Source organism: Girardinichthys multiradiatus, chromosome 14 (assembly GCF_021462225.1).
Source record: "Girardinichthys multiradiatus isolate DD_20200921_A chromosome 14, DD_fGirMul_XY1, whole genome shotgun sequence".
Lineage (NCBI taxonomy): Eukaryota > Metazoa > Chordata > Actinopteri > Cyprinodontiformes > Goodeidae > Girardinichthys > Girardinichthys multiradiatus.
In genome coordinates, this window is record NC_061807.1 from 8,961,519 (window position 1) to 8,975,864 (window position 14,346).

At 41.4% G+C, this 14,346-nt stretch overlaps 1 long non-coding RNA gene across 1 annotated transcript; it reads right to left on the bottom strand.

Moving 5' to 3' along the window:
• Nucleotides 1-13: 13 nt before the first annotated feature.
• Nucleotides 14-4,645, bottom strand: LOC124880635. The gene is made up of 3 exons (XR_007041392.1): nt 4,512-4,645; nt 2,332-2,401; nt 14-232 (listed from the first exon to the last, which is right to left on the bottom strand). It is a non-coding gene; the product is annotated as an uncharacterized LOC124880635 (long non-coding RNA).
• Between the last annotated feature and the right edge of the window lie 9,701 nt (nt 4,646-14,346).

The following is a 14,346-nucleotide window of genomic DNA, read 5'->3' on the forward strand; positions in this document are numbered from 1 at the left end:
ATCACAATATGCTAATATTTTGAGAAGGACCTGTATATTATACAAACAAGACAAGAATTGAGAATATTATTGAGATAAATTACTGACATCTAATCTCAGTGTGATCAAACTCTCCTGATGGAGATTTCTGGGGAGTATTTGGGCTCCAACATCTCAAGGCTCCTCCAGAAAAGATCTCGCCATTTCTGCCACTTTCCTTGTTCCAGATCTTATGTTGAAAGTAGACCAAACCCTGGGTTAGTTCAATAAATAAATGAATGTATGAATAAATAAATGTATAAATGAAAAAATGTATAAATAAATGAATGAATAAATACATAAATGAATAAATAGATAAATAAATACATGTACAGGTCCTTCTAAAAAATTAGCATATTGTGATAAAGTTCATTATTTTCCATAATGTCATGATGAAAATTTAACATTCATATATTTTAGATTCATTGCACACTAACTGAAATATTTCAGGTCTTTTATTGTCTTAATACGGATGATTTCGGCATACAGCTCATGAAAACCCAAAATTCCTATCTCACAAAATTAGCATATCATTAAAACGGTCTCTAAACGAGCTATGAACCTAATCATCTGAATCAACGAGTTAACTCTAAACACCTGCAAAAGATTCCTGAGACCTTTAAAACTCCCAGCCTGGTTCACCACTCAAAACCCCAATCATGGGTAAGACTGCCGACCTGACTGCTGTCCAGAAGGCCACTATTGACACCCTCAAGCAAGAGGGTAAGACACAGAAAGACATTTCTGAACGAATAGGCTGTTCCCAGAGTGCTGTATCAAGGCACCTCAGTGGGAAGTCTGTGGGAAGGAAAAAGTGTGGCAGAAAACGCTGCACAACGAGAAGAGGTGACCGGACCCTGAGGAAGATTGTGGAGAAGGGCCGATTCCAGACCTTGGGGGATCTGCGGAAGCAGTGGACTGAGTCTGGAGTAGAAACATCCAGAGCCACCGTGCACAGGCGTGTGCAGGAAATGGGCTACAGGTGCCGCATTCCCCAGACCTGGGCTACAGAGAAGCAGCACTGGACTGTTGCTCAGTGGTCCAAAGTACTTTTTTCGGATGAAAGCAAATTCTGCATGTCATTCGGAAATCAAGGTGCCAGAGTCTGGAGGAAGACTGGGGAGAAGGAAATGCCAAAATGCCAGAAGTCCAGTGTCAAGTACCCACAGTCAGTGATGGTCTGGGGTGCCGTGTCAGCTGCTGGTGTTGGTCCACTGTGTTTTATCAAGGGCAGGGTCAATGCAGCTAGCTATCAGGAGATTTTGGAGCACTTCATGCTTCCATCTGCTGAAAAGCTTTATGAAGATGAAGATTTCATTTTTCAGCACGACCTGGCACCTGCTCAATGTGCCAAAACCACTGGTAAATGGTTTACTGACCATGGTATCACTGTGCTCAATTGGCCTGCCAACTCTCCTGACCTGAACCCCATAGAGAACCTGTGGGATATTGTGAAGAGAACGTTGAGAGACTCAAGACCCAACACTCTGGATGAGCTAAAGGCCGCTATCCAAGCATCCTGGGCCTCCATAAGACCTTTGCAGTGCCACAGGCTGATTGCCTCCATGCCACGCCGCATTGAAGCAGTCATTTCTGCAAAAGGATTCCCGACCAAGTATTGAATGCATAACTGTACATGATTATTTGAAGGTTGACGTTTTTTGTATTAAAAACACTTTTCTTTTATTGGTCGGATGAAATATGCTAATTTTGTGAGATAGGAATTTTGGGTTTTCATGAGCTGTATGCCAAAATCATCCGTATTAAGACAATAAAAGACCTGAAATATTTCAGTTAGTGTGCAATGAATCTAAAATATATGAATGTTAAATTTTCATCATTACATTATGGAAAATAATGAACTTTATCAGTCAGTCAGTCATTTTCTACCGCTTATTCCATAGTGGGTCGCGGGGGAGCTGGTGCCTATCTCCAGCAGTCTATGGGCAAGAGGCAAGGTACACTCTGGACAGATCGCCAGTCCATCGCAGGGCAACACACAAACAACCATGCACACACTCATTCATACACCTAAGGTCAATTTAGAGTGACCAATTAACCTAACAGGCATGTCTTTGGACTGTGGGAGGAAGCCGGAGTACCTGGTGAGAACCCACGCATGCACGGGGAGAACATGCAAACTCCATGCAGAAAGACCCCAGGCTGGGAATTGAACCCAGGACCTTCTTGCTGCAAGGCAACAGTGCTACCAACTGCGCCACCGTGCAGCCCTGAACTTTATCACAATATGCTAATATTTTGAGAAGGACCTGTATAAGTATGTATAGATGTCATGTGGTTCACACTCCTTACCAGTTGGTGGCGGTAAGGCCTCCTTCAGTTGTTTCAGTTCCGTTACCTACAATACCACCTTGGAAACTTCCTGATGCAAAAAACAGATTTTTCATTATTAGAAAAAAAAAAAAAAGTTTATCATGAATAAATATATTGTACAAGAATACATAAACCGGTATTATAACTATGTACATACAGGTGTTGGACAATGAAACTGAAACACCTGGTTTAAGACCACAATAATTTATTAGTATGGTGTAAGGCCTCCTTTTGCGGCCAATATAGCGTCAATTCGTCTTAGGAATGACATATACAAGTCCTGCACAGTGGTCAGAGGGATTTTAAGCCATTCTTCTTGCAGGATAGTGGCCAGGTCACTACGTGATACTGGTGGAGGAAAACGTTTCCTGACTCGCTCCTCCAAAACACCCCAAAGTTGCTCAATAATATTTAGATCTGGTGACTGTGCAGGACATGGGAGATGTTCAACTTCACTTTCATGTTCATCAAACCAATCTTTCACCAGTCTTGCTGTGTGTATTGGTGCATTGTCATCCTGATACACGGCACCGCCTTCAGGATACAATGTTTGAACCATTGGATGCACATGGTCCTCAAGAATAGTTCGGTAGTCCTTGGCAGTGATGCGCCCATCTAGCACAAGTATTGGGCCAAGGGAATGCCATGATATGGCAGCCCAAACCATCACTGATGCTTCACTCTGGGCATGCAACAGTCTGGGTGGTACGCTTCTTTGGGGCTTCTCCACACCGTAACTCTCCCGGATGTGGGGAAAACAGTAAAGGTGGACTCATCAGAGAACAATACATGTTTCACATTGAGGTGCACATTTAATTCTGCCGTGATTTGGTCAGCCGTGGTGTTTTGTTTTTTGGATACAATCTGGGTTAGCACCCGAACATCCCTTTAAGACAGCTTCCTTTTGTGTCCACAGTTAATCCTGTTGGATGTGGTTCGTCCTTCTTGGTGGTATGCTGACATTACCCTGGATACCGTGGCTCTTGATACATCACAAAGACTTGCTGTCTTGGTCACAGATGCGCCAGCAAGACGTGCACCAACAATTTGTCCTCTTTTGAACTCTGGTATGTCACCCATAATGTTGTGTGCATTTCAATATTTTGAGCAAAACTGTGCTCTTACCCTGCTAATTGAACCTTCACACTCTGCTCTTACTGGTGCAATGTGCAATCAATGAAGACTGGCTACCAGGCTGGTCCAATTTAGCCATGAAACCTCCCACACTAAATTGACAGGTGTTTCAGTTTCATTGTCCAACCCCTGTATGTATACTGATACATCAAAAAATACTCCAAATACGATAGGAATAGCTTTTTTTGTACCACAATTTAATATTAAAGTAGGAAAAAGGGTCAGTGATGGAGCATCGGTTTATACAGGAGAAATGCTTGCTTTACTTCTAGCAGTTCAGTGGGTGGAAAAGGTTAAACCATTAAAATCAATCATTTGCTCAGACTCTAGTTCATCATTAGCCAGTTTGCAACATAGTCAATCAGATAATTGACCAAATATATTAATTGAAATACAACAAACACTTTATAGAATCATTATGATGGGGCTTACAGTTTTTTTGTATGGCTTCCAGCACGTCACGGGGTTAAGGGGAATGAAATGGCGGATAATATGGCTAAAAAGAGCGGCAATAGAATAATGGCTGACATTAATGTTAGGTTTAGTGTAAAAGAAGTAAAGGCTATAATAAAACATAAAATGGAAGAGAGGTGGCAGAGGTTATAGAAAGAAAAAAGGAAAGGATGCTGGTTTTATAAAATACAAAGGAGAATTGGAGAAATGAGAAAAACAGAAAGAAACAGGAGAGAAGAGACAATTATATCATATCTTAGAATAGAACCTTATTTATAAAAGGAAAAGATCAAACAGGGAAATGTGAGTGCGAGGAAGATGAGACAATAGAACATATTATTTTACATTGTAGGAAATATCAGGTCCAGAGGAATAAGTTGGTTAGGAATCTTAGTAATATGAAAATGAAATTAGACATTGTTAATTTATTGCAAAAGATTCAGAACACAGAGGATATCAGGCTATAATTTATAATTTAATTTTTTTAAACAGTGTTAGTTGTATAATAGGATTTAGTGTATGAAGGGGTATGTATAAGTATGTATAGATGTCATGTGGTTCACACTCCTTACCAGTTGGTGGCGGTAATGCCTCCTTCAGTTGTTTGCCAACCGCCATTATAAGAAGAAGAAGAAGAGGCATCGTTTGTCATCGGTCACGTGGTTTACTGCATTTACAAGCATTGAACCTTTTTACTCTGTAAACTCCTCGAACCCAGGCTGAAGTCACCGAGGTGGTTAAAAAGCTCCGCGGTGGCAAGGCTTCGGGGGTGGATGAGATCCGCCCTGAGTACCTCAAGTCTCTGGATGTTGTAGGGCTGTCATGGTTGACACGCCTCTTCAACATTGCGTGGCGGTCGGGGACAGTGCCTCTGGACTGGCAGACTGGGGTGGTGGTCCCCCTTTATAAGAAGGGGGACCGGAGGGTGTGTTCCAACTACAGGGGGATCACACTCCTCAGCCTCCCTGGTAAGGCCTACGCCAGGGTATTGGAGAGGAGAGTCCGACCGATAGTCGAACCTCGGCTTCAGGAGGAACAGTGTGGTTTTCGTCCCAGCCGTGGAACACTGGACCAGCTCTATACCCTCTACAGGGTGCTCGAGGGTTCATGGGAGTTTGCCCAACCGGTTCACATGTGTTTTGTGGACCTGGAGAAGGCATTCGACTGTGTCCCTCGTGATGCCCTGTGGGGGGTGCTCCAGGAGTATGGAATCGGGGGCCCTTTATTAGGGGCCATCCGGTCCCTGTACGAGCGGAGCAGGAGTTTGGTCCGCATTGCCGGCACTAAGTCGGACCTGTTCCCAGTGCATGTTGGACTCCGGCAGGGCTGCCCTTTGTCGCCGGTCCTGTTCATAACTTTTATGGACAGGATTTCTAGACGCAGCCAAGGGCCGGAGGGGGTCTGGTTTGGGGACCAGTGGATTTCGTCTCTTCTTTTTGCGGATGATGTGGTCCTGCTGGCCCCCTCTAGCCAAGACCTACAGCATGCGCTGTGGCGGTTCGCAGCCGAGTGTGAAGCGGCTGGGATGAGGATCAGCTCCTCCAAGTCCGAGGCCATGGTACTCGACCGGAAAAGGGTGGCTTGTCCTCTTCAGGTTGGAGGGGAGTTCCTGCCTCAAGTGGAGGAGTTTAAGTATCTCGGGGTCTTGTTCACGAGTGAGGGAAGAATGGAGCGGGAGATCGACAGACGGATCGGTGCAGCTGCCACAGTAATGGGGGCGCTGTGCCGGTCCATTGTGGTGAAGAGAGAGCTGAGCCGAAAAGCAAAGCTCTCAATTTACTGGTCGGTCTACGTTCCTACCCTCACCTATGGCCATGAACTTTGGGTCATGACCGAAAGAACGAGATCACGGATACAAGCGGCTGAAATGAGCTTCCTCCGTAGGGTGGCCGGGCACTCCCTTAGAGATAGGGTGAGGAGCTCGGCCATCCGGGAGGGGCTCGGAGTAGAGCCGCTACTCCTCCACATCGAGAGGAGCCAGTTGAGGTGGCTCGGGCATCTATACCGGATGCCTCCTGGACGCCTTCCTCGGGAGGTGTTCCAGGCACGTCCCACCGGGAGGAGGCCCAGGACACGGCCCAGGACACGCTGGAGGGACTATGTCTCTCGGCTGGCCTGGGAATGCCTTGGGCTCCCCCTGGAGGAACTGGAGGAGGTGTCTGGAGAGAGGGACGTCTGGGCGTCTCTGCTGAGTCTGCTGCCCCCGCGACCCGGTCCTGGATAAGCGGAAGACGACGAACGAACGAACGAACTCCTCGAAGCTTTGCTTCAAATGTTCCATCTCTAGAGTTTGGATCGAAGCCGAGTTATAACTACTCAGTAACTGTTAAAGGACCTTTTGAAGAGAAGCTAACAACAAAGATGTGGAGACAGCAGCTCAAACGGTGGCAGAGTGCAGCAGTGGGAGAGATTTCCCAAACAGCTAAAGAGGACAAAGAAGATCAGCTGCGTCTCAACATCCTGGAGGCTGATTTCAACCCTAAAGTTCTGCTGCACAGATTAGGTTTGTATGTTTTCATGTCAGTTACAGTTTAGGAACATTTTAGGTGACTAATGGATTAGCTTCTTAAAGTCCAAATGTTCACCATAGACTTAAAACGGTAAACGCTTCGTTACTCGGTGGGAACGACCCACGTCCGCCATTTTGAGTGGTTTGTTGTCCTTCGACACCGATACAAGTTTGTTTAGAAACTAATTAATAGGGCTGCATGATATACCGCGGTGAAGTTAGTTTAAAGTTGGACATTGGATATTCAAGCTCCGCGGAGTTAGCGGCATCTAGCTGACGGTTGATCCGATTCAGGCACTCAGATTTCGGCTAGCTGCTCTCTGTTGCTCCCTCTTCTGACCCGCGGTGGTTCACTTAGGGACCGTCAATAAGTTTCCGAACCAAACAATCGTGGAAAATAAAAATAAATAAATTCCTTGTCTTGGGACCAATTGAAACAAAAACAATAGTAAATCATGCTACTAGATTACATCAATGAGTCACACCCGTTTTTATTCCATTTTAAGTCTTTTAAAAAATTTTAGGATTATTTTTAGTTCAAAATTAGCATTTTTCTAAAATAGCTTCCAGGTCATGTGACCAATTTACACAAAATCTGTCTGAAATTGTTCTACTAGTCTGGATAGATGAGGCACACCCTTTTTTATTCCATTTCAAGGATTTTTATATTTTTTAGGATTATTTGTAGTTCAAAATTAGCATTTTTTTTCAATAGTTTCCAGGTCATGTGACCCACTGACTCATAATCTGTCTTAAATTGTTTTACTAGTCTGGATAGATGAGACACACCCTTTTTTATTCCATTTTAAGCATTTTTATATTTTTTATACATTTCTTTCATCACAAATCATGTTTTTTTTTTCCAATAGTTTTTAGGTCATGTGACCCAGTGGTACAGAACTACTGTTAAATAATTCTATTAGACTGAATAAATGAGACACATTTCTTTTTATCTGATTTAATTGCATTTTCTATTTTTTGTGAGGTAACATGACTTTCACAAAACTAATGTTAAATCATTCTACTAAACATGACAGATGAGACACAGTCTTAAAGCAATCTAACAGATCTACAGTTTTATTTCCAACATTATTTATTTCTAATATTTTTGGACAAACTTCACACTTTGCACCTTACTTGCATGATGGACATTTCCATCCTTTCTTTGTCATTTTCTGTGCTGTTTTTGTTGAGGCACTGGACCTGGAGCCATCTATCAGTCATCACACTGGATCTGTTAATATTGTAGATGCTGATGGTTGTGGGCAGGAAGGATCTCCTGTAGGTCCGTCTTACAGCAGATCTGAAGAAGCCTCTGACTGAAGACACTCTGTTGTTGTAGGACAGTCTCATGAAGAGGATGCTCAGGGTTCTCCATAATGTTCTTCATTTTATGAAGAATCCTTCTTTACACAATGATCTCCAGAGGTTCCAGAGGAGTCCCGAGAGTAGACCCAGCCTTCTTTATCAGCTTGTTGAACTTGTTCAGGTCCCTGGTTCTGATGCTGCTTCCCCAGCAGATGATGGCAGAAGAGATCAGACTCTCCACAACAGACTTATAGAAGATATGCAGCATCTTGCTGCAAACACCAAAGGACCTAAGCTTCCTCAAGAAGTACAGTCTGCTCTGTCCCTTCTTGTAGATGGCTTCACAGTTGCATCTCCACTCCAGTCTGTTGTCCAGGTGAACACCGAGGTATTTATACTCCTCCACCACCTCCACTTCTTCTCCCGTGATGGAAATAGTGTTTGACTTATTTCTTATTCTCTGAAAATCTACAATCATCACCTTTGTTTTAGTCACATTCAACATGAGATGATTGTTTCCACACCATGCCACAAAGTGGTCCACCACCTTCCTGTACTCAGCTTCTTGTCCATCTCTGATCCACCCCACGACTGCAGAATCATCCGAGTATTTCTGCAGATGACAAGAGTCTGTCTTGTATTGAAAGTCTGAGGTGTACAGAGTAAAAAGGAATGGTGAGAGTACCGTCCCCTGTGGTGCTCCGTATTTGTTTGTAGAAATTTGAGGAAATAGATTAATACAATTTTGAATGAGGCTGTAACATAACAAAATGTGATGCGCTCTGAATACTTTCTGGGTTCAGTGTTTGTCTTTCTGCTCTGGGTTCATAGAAATATAACAATTAAATACATAATTTCCATTCCAACACGTCAGTTTTATTTAAAAACGTTAGGCCATTTTTCCTTGTAATGTGTTGATGAGCTTCCTTATCCGACTCTAATAAAAGGGAAACATTAGAACTTAAGCTTTATATTATTATAGTATAAGTGTGAGAAACAGCTATGAGTCATATTAATAAAGGTTATCCTTACAAGAAAATGCAACTAGACATAGCGGCTGTATTAGCATTGAAACAACAGACTGCATGATATAGTTTCTTAATGACTTCAAAACATCGTCCCCATAAACATTTTCTGATGTTCTAAATACAGAAAAACACCACTTAATGTCAGGTTTTTTTAGATTAATAAATAAAAACTTAAAATACGTTGAAGAACTTTAAATAAAAGTTAACAAAACTTAAATTCAACTGCAAATCGTCCCATTGCAGTTGTTCCACATTTTCTCTACTCCCTAAGTGGTTATAAGGCTGTTGTATTACTGGAGGCAGGACTTTGCTCAGTCAAACTAGGAGAAGGGTAAGGTACTGGTCAACAACGGTATGAGCAACAATGTAAGTAAACTCAATAAACTCTTTTTAAAGTCTTAAGTGTGTGGTGAACTAAATTATAGTTTTATTTATGGTGTTTCTCTGTCTCTCATCCTGAGTGAATGTTTTATTAGGGCAGGTTCTTGGTTAAAAAGAAAAACCCAACATGTTCACTTTGCAAGGTTTTATGCATGTGTGCTGACATGTTGTTATATTTCCTGACACAAAAGATGAGGCAGGAAGTGGTGCTGTCTTGAAGAAACTGCCCAATGATTTCTTTGCCTTCTTCGTGGTGGTACTGGGTGGATCATTGGTCTGGGTCTCTGGATCAGTGAAACTTCTTTCCTAGAACAGAGAAAATAATATAGGGGAAATAAAAATACACTTTAATTATCATGATATACATATATCACGTCATTTGTTTTAATTTGTATGTATGTATATATGTGTGTGTATATATATATATATATATATTAATAAATTACCCAGTTGTCTAGTTCTGTAGCTTTCGCAATGTTGGCACCATGGTCCAAGGTGATACATACTTGTTGGTCTTCTTGAAGATCCCAGCTGGACTGTTGTTATATTTCCTGATGTACCAAAAAGTCTCTCTGAAGGTGAACTACTTGCAGGTATGCAGAGATACTTTCTTGCTAGCTTTCTCAGCTGTGGGAAAGTAATTTGGTGGAGTTTCCGCCATACCAAGGGGTCTCCCTCACTGTCTATGGCAGGGGACAGCAAGTAACTGTTAAACTCAGCTTCTACAGCTTGTGAAAGTTGCACAAAAGATGAGGCAGGAAGTGGTGCTGTCTTGAAGAAACTGCCCAGTGATTTCTTTGCCTTCTTCATGGTGGCACTGGGTGGATCATTGGTCTGGGTCTCTGGATCAGTGAAGCTTCTTTCCTAGAACAGAGAAAATAATATAGGGGAAATAAACACACTTTAATTATCATGATATACATATATCACATCATTTGTTTGATATCATATATATATGAAAAGTAAAAGTTTGCAACATTTACTTTGCTAGCGCTTGCTTTTTGAAACTCCTCATACAGGTCTTTGTGGTTGTATTGGAGGTGACAATGAAGATTCATCGTGTTTCCTCTCGTAGTTGTTACATGCATTCAGCATGCCTTGCAGAGTACCTCAGTTTGTAAAGAAACGTGCAGTTTTTTTTAACTATGAGTTCTTCGTTACTTACAGTTTCCTCACTCTTCTTGCTCTCAGCCATTGAAACTCTCACTAAAACTGCTTAGTTCTTTGCTAATCCACTCGCGTCTACATAGGGTGCTGGCATCTAATGTAAAGAGATCCATCCGAATAGCCAAACACAGTATTTGATTGGTCAAATACTCCAAGCTTTCATGTGATTGACAAAGCGTGTTACTTTAAGAAGAATTTATGTAAATAATAAACGTAAATATTTGAGCCAACCATTTAAAAAGCTGTACATAAGCTGCTAAGCTTTCTATGTCTAAGCATGTTTTTGCTATCTTTAGGGAAGCCGCCCTAAGAATTTAACAATTCTGACCCTGACTGGGTTAAATTGCCCTTAGGTGTGGTTGTGTGCATGGTGGTTTATCTCCATCATGTTTGACTTAGTCAATAGGAGATCACACTTTCGTGCTTTATTTGCCTTATAATCTTTCCATTGATGCCATTTTAAACCAGGGTCTTTCTTATTGTTCAGTCTAGAACACTGACTTTAAATAAGGAATGTCATGCCTTCAGTGGTTTAGATGTTGTCCTGGGTTTTGTTGTGACCTATTAGATTAGTTTTTTTGGAGTACTTATCATTTTTCTTCTAGCACCGGATAAATTTCTTACCACAGAGGACTTAAAGAGATAATTACCTCTATTAGAAAGATTGGATTAGATCCAGCTCTTACCAGTAAACTCCCAAGGATTATTAGTCATTTGATTTGTTTTTCTGTGTTTGATTTTCTGTATCATTGTAATGCTTTTCCTCATGTACAGCGCTTTGAGTGCCTTGTTGCAGGAAAGTGAAAAGTAAAAAAACTTGACTATCTTTGGTAGGCAGGTTACTCCTGGAAAGGTTCCCTGTTGTTCCACATTGTCTCTTTTTATGGAGGATGGCTCTCACGGTGGTTATCTGGATTCCCAAACCTTTTGAAATGTCTGTAACCCTTTCCAGACGCATAGATTTCAATGACTTTGTTATGAACCAGGATCAACGTGTTATTCATATTCTAGGAGTATGCTCTTTTCACAGCGTTCCATTGGAAACAGGTTTTTCTACCAGCATTATGAAGCAGTGAGTAACATTCAAGGGAAGGAACAACAAGGCTGGGAGATAGGAACATAGCACAGATTTCTGCCATGGCAACCACGGGAGCCAGCAGCCAGACCATAAAGGCAATATTGGCTTTTATTTTTCTCCTAAACATAACATTTCTCAGGTAATGAAGTGCATTGTTTCACAGAGGTTGTTGCTATTTATGTTTGGTTAAAATCAAACATCTGACATCCAAAGGTTTCAAATTAAAACCATCAACGATATGTTTTCAGAAAACCGTAGTAGGACTTAGTGTCATGATTTGTAATCGGCCATGTTGCTCATTTTAGCACAACTGTCTGATCATTTCACTCACCTGTTTCGCCAGTATTTCTACCCGTTTCTCCTCTGATGCCAGAACATTTCTTTGCCTTGCCGCAGTGTTCATGATAAACTTATTGTGTATGACCCAGTTTCCGATGCTACATCTATGATTCTTGCTAAACACTTGTTGGACCAAGCCTTCCATGTATGCTCTTTTGCCTTCCTGTTCGTACCTCTTCGTCTTGCCTCATGTCTTCTAAGTAGACTTATTCTCTGCCTCCTCTGTTTATGAACCTATTCTGAAGACCGTTTCTTAGGCTTTCTGTGAGTTCTCCTTGACTCTTGGACAACTTGTTTGATTATTCTTTTGACTCCTTTGTCAGAATTCAGTTTTATTTATATAGCGCCAATTCATAACACACGTCATCTTAAGGCCCTTTACAAAGTCAATTAAATCAAATCATACAGATTTCAAGTCAGGTACATGTATTTCAATTAATCATGACAGTGCAGTCAATTCAGTTATTTATTTAAACTGGTTAAAAAAAATTATATCTAAGGAAACCCAGCAGATTGCATCCAGTCAGTGACTTGCAGCATTCACTCCTCCTGGATGAGCATGTAGAGACAGTGGACAGTCACTGGCGTTGACTTTGCAGCAATCCCTCATACTGAGCAGCGGAGAGGAAAAACTCCCTTTTAAACACTGAAAGACAGGGCCAAGTGTATCATCGGTAGAAGGTAAACATGAAGTTGTTGGCAACAGAAGGTTGGTCGATGCCCCCCTCCAGGAAGGTGTCACGGGTAGATACAATGTCAGGCTAGGTGTCGCTTCTAGGAAGAGAAAAGAGAGAGAATATAAAGTTAAAAGCTGAAGTAACAGATAATGCTAATTTGGAGAGTAGTGTGAGAATGTAGCAAAGAGTGTGAAAGTGGTCATTATGTCCTCCAGCAGCCTAAGCCTATAGCAGCATAACTACAGCAATAGCTCAGGATAACCTAAGCCACTCTAACTATAAGCTTTATCAAAAAGGAAAGTTTTAAGCCTAGCCTTAAAAGTAGACGGGGTTTCTGCCTCACGGACTAAAACTGGGAGCTGGTTCCACAGGAGAGGAGCCTGATAACTAAAGGATCTGCCTCCCATTCTACTTCTAGAGACTCTAGGAACCACCAGTAAACCTGCAGTCTGAGAACAAAGTGCTCTGTTAGGAACATATGGACCAATCAGATCTCTGATGTATGATGGAGCTAGATCATTAAGGGCTTTATATGTGAGGAGGAGAATTTTAAATTCTATTCTGGATTTAACAGGGAGCCAATGAAGGGAAGCTAAAATAGGAGAAATATGATCTCTCTTTTTAATTTTCATCAGAACTCTTGCTGCAGCATTTTGAATCAGCTGAAGGTTTACAATACTCCAGCCTTGAAGCAACAAATGCATGGACTACTTTTTCAGCGTCACTCACGAGTAGGGTATTTCAAATTTTGGCAACGAAAGAAGGAAGTCCTAGAAACCTGTTTTAATATGGGATTTAAATGACATGTCCTAGTCGAAAATAACACCAAGGTTTTTTACTTTATTACCGAAGGCCAATTTAATGCCATCCAAGTTAAGTGATTGACTAAGCAGTTTCTTTTTTAAAGATTTGGGTCCAAAGACGACAACATCTGTCTTGTCTAGATTTAGAAGCAGAACATTTAAAGTCATCCAAGTTTTTATATCTTCAAGACATGCTTGTAGTCTATCTAACTGGTTGGGCTCATCAGGATTTATGGATAAGTAAAGCTGAGTATCATCAGCGTAACAGGGAAATGTTATCCCATGCTGCCTGATAATTTGACCTATTGGAAGCATATATATAGTAAAGAGAATTGTCCCAAGTACTGAACCCTGTGGTACTCCACAATTAACCCTGGAGTTTAAAGATGATTTATCATTTACATGAACAAACTGGAATCTGTCAGACAGATAAGATTTAAACCAGCCTAGCGCTGTTCCCCTGAACCCTACAGCATATTCCAGCCTTTCTAAGAGAATATTATGATCGACTGGATCAAATGCAGCACTGAGATCTAACAGAACCAGAACAGACACAAGTCCATTATCTGAGGCCATAAGAATATCATTAGTGAGTTTCAGCAGAGCTGTTTCAGTGCTATGATGAGCTCTGAAACCTGACTGAAACTCTTCAAACAGGTCATTGCTGTGTAAATGCTCACACATTTGATTAGCAACTATTTTCTCAAGAATTTTAGATAAGAATGTAAGATTGGATATAGGTCTGTAATTTATTAAGTCATCTCGATCAAGCGAAGGTTTCTTAAGTAAAGGTTTAATTATAGCTACCTTAAACCAGAAGACCAGACGTCTTTCTAGGGCCACCTGACTTTGACTGGTCTACGGTGAAATTGTCCTTTCCACTTCAGGATTATGGTTGCAGCAGCGCTCACTGGAACAGTCAGAAGCTTAGAAATGCAGCTGTAATGTTTGCCATTAGTATGTTTTGCAATAGTAAGACCTTTTTGTGAAGGTCTCTTTGCTTTTGCCAGTTTTATTCCTCTGTGCAATACTTCAGTAATAAGAAACCTTCTTATAGGGTATCAATAAATTTTAAACCAGATGATATTGATTTGATCGTATAAAAGATGCTTTCTAA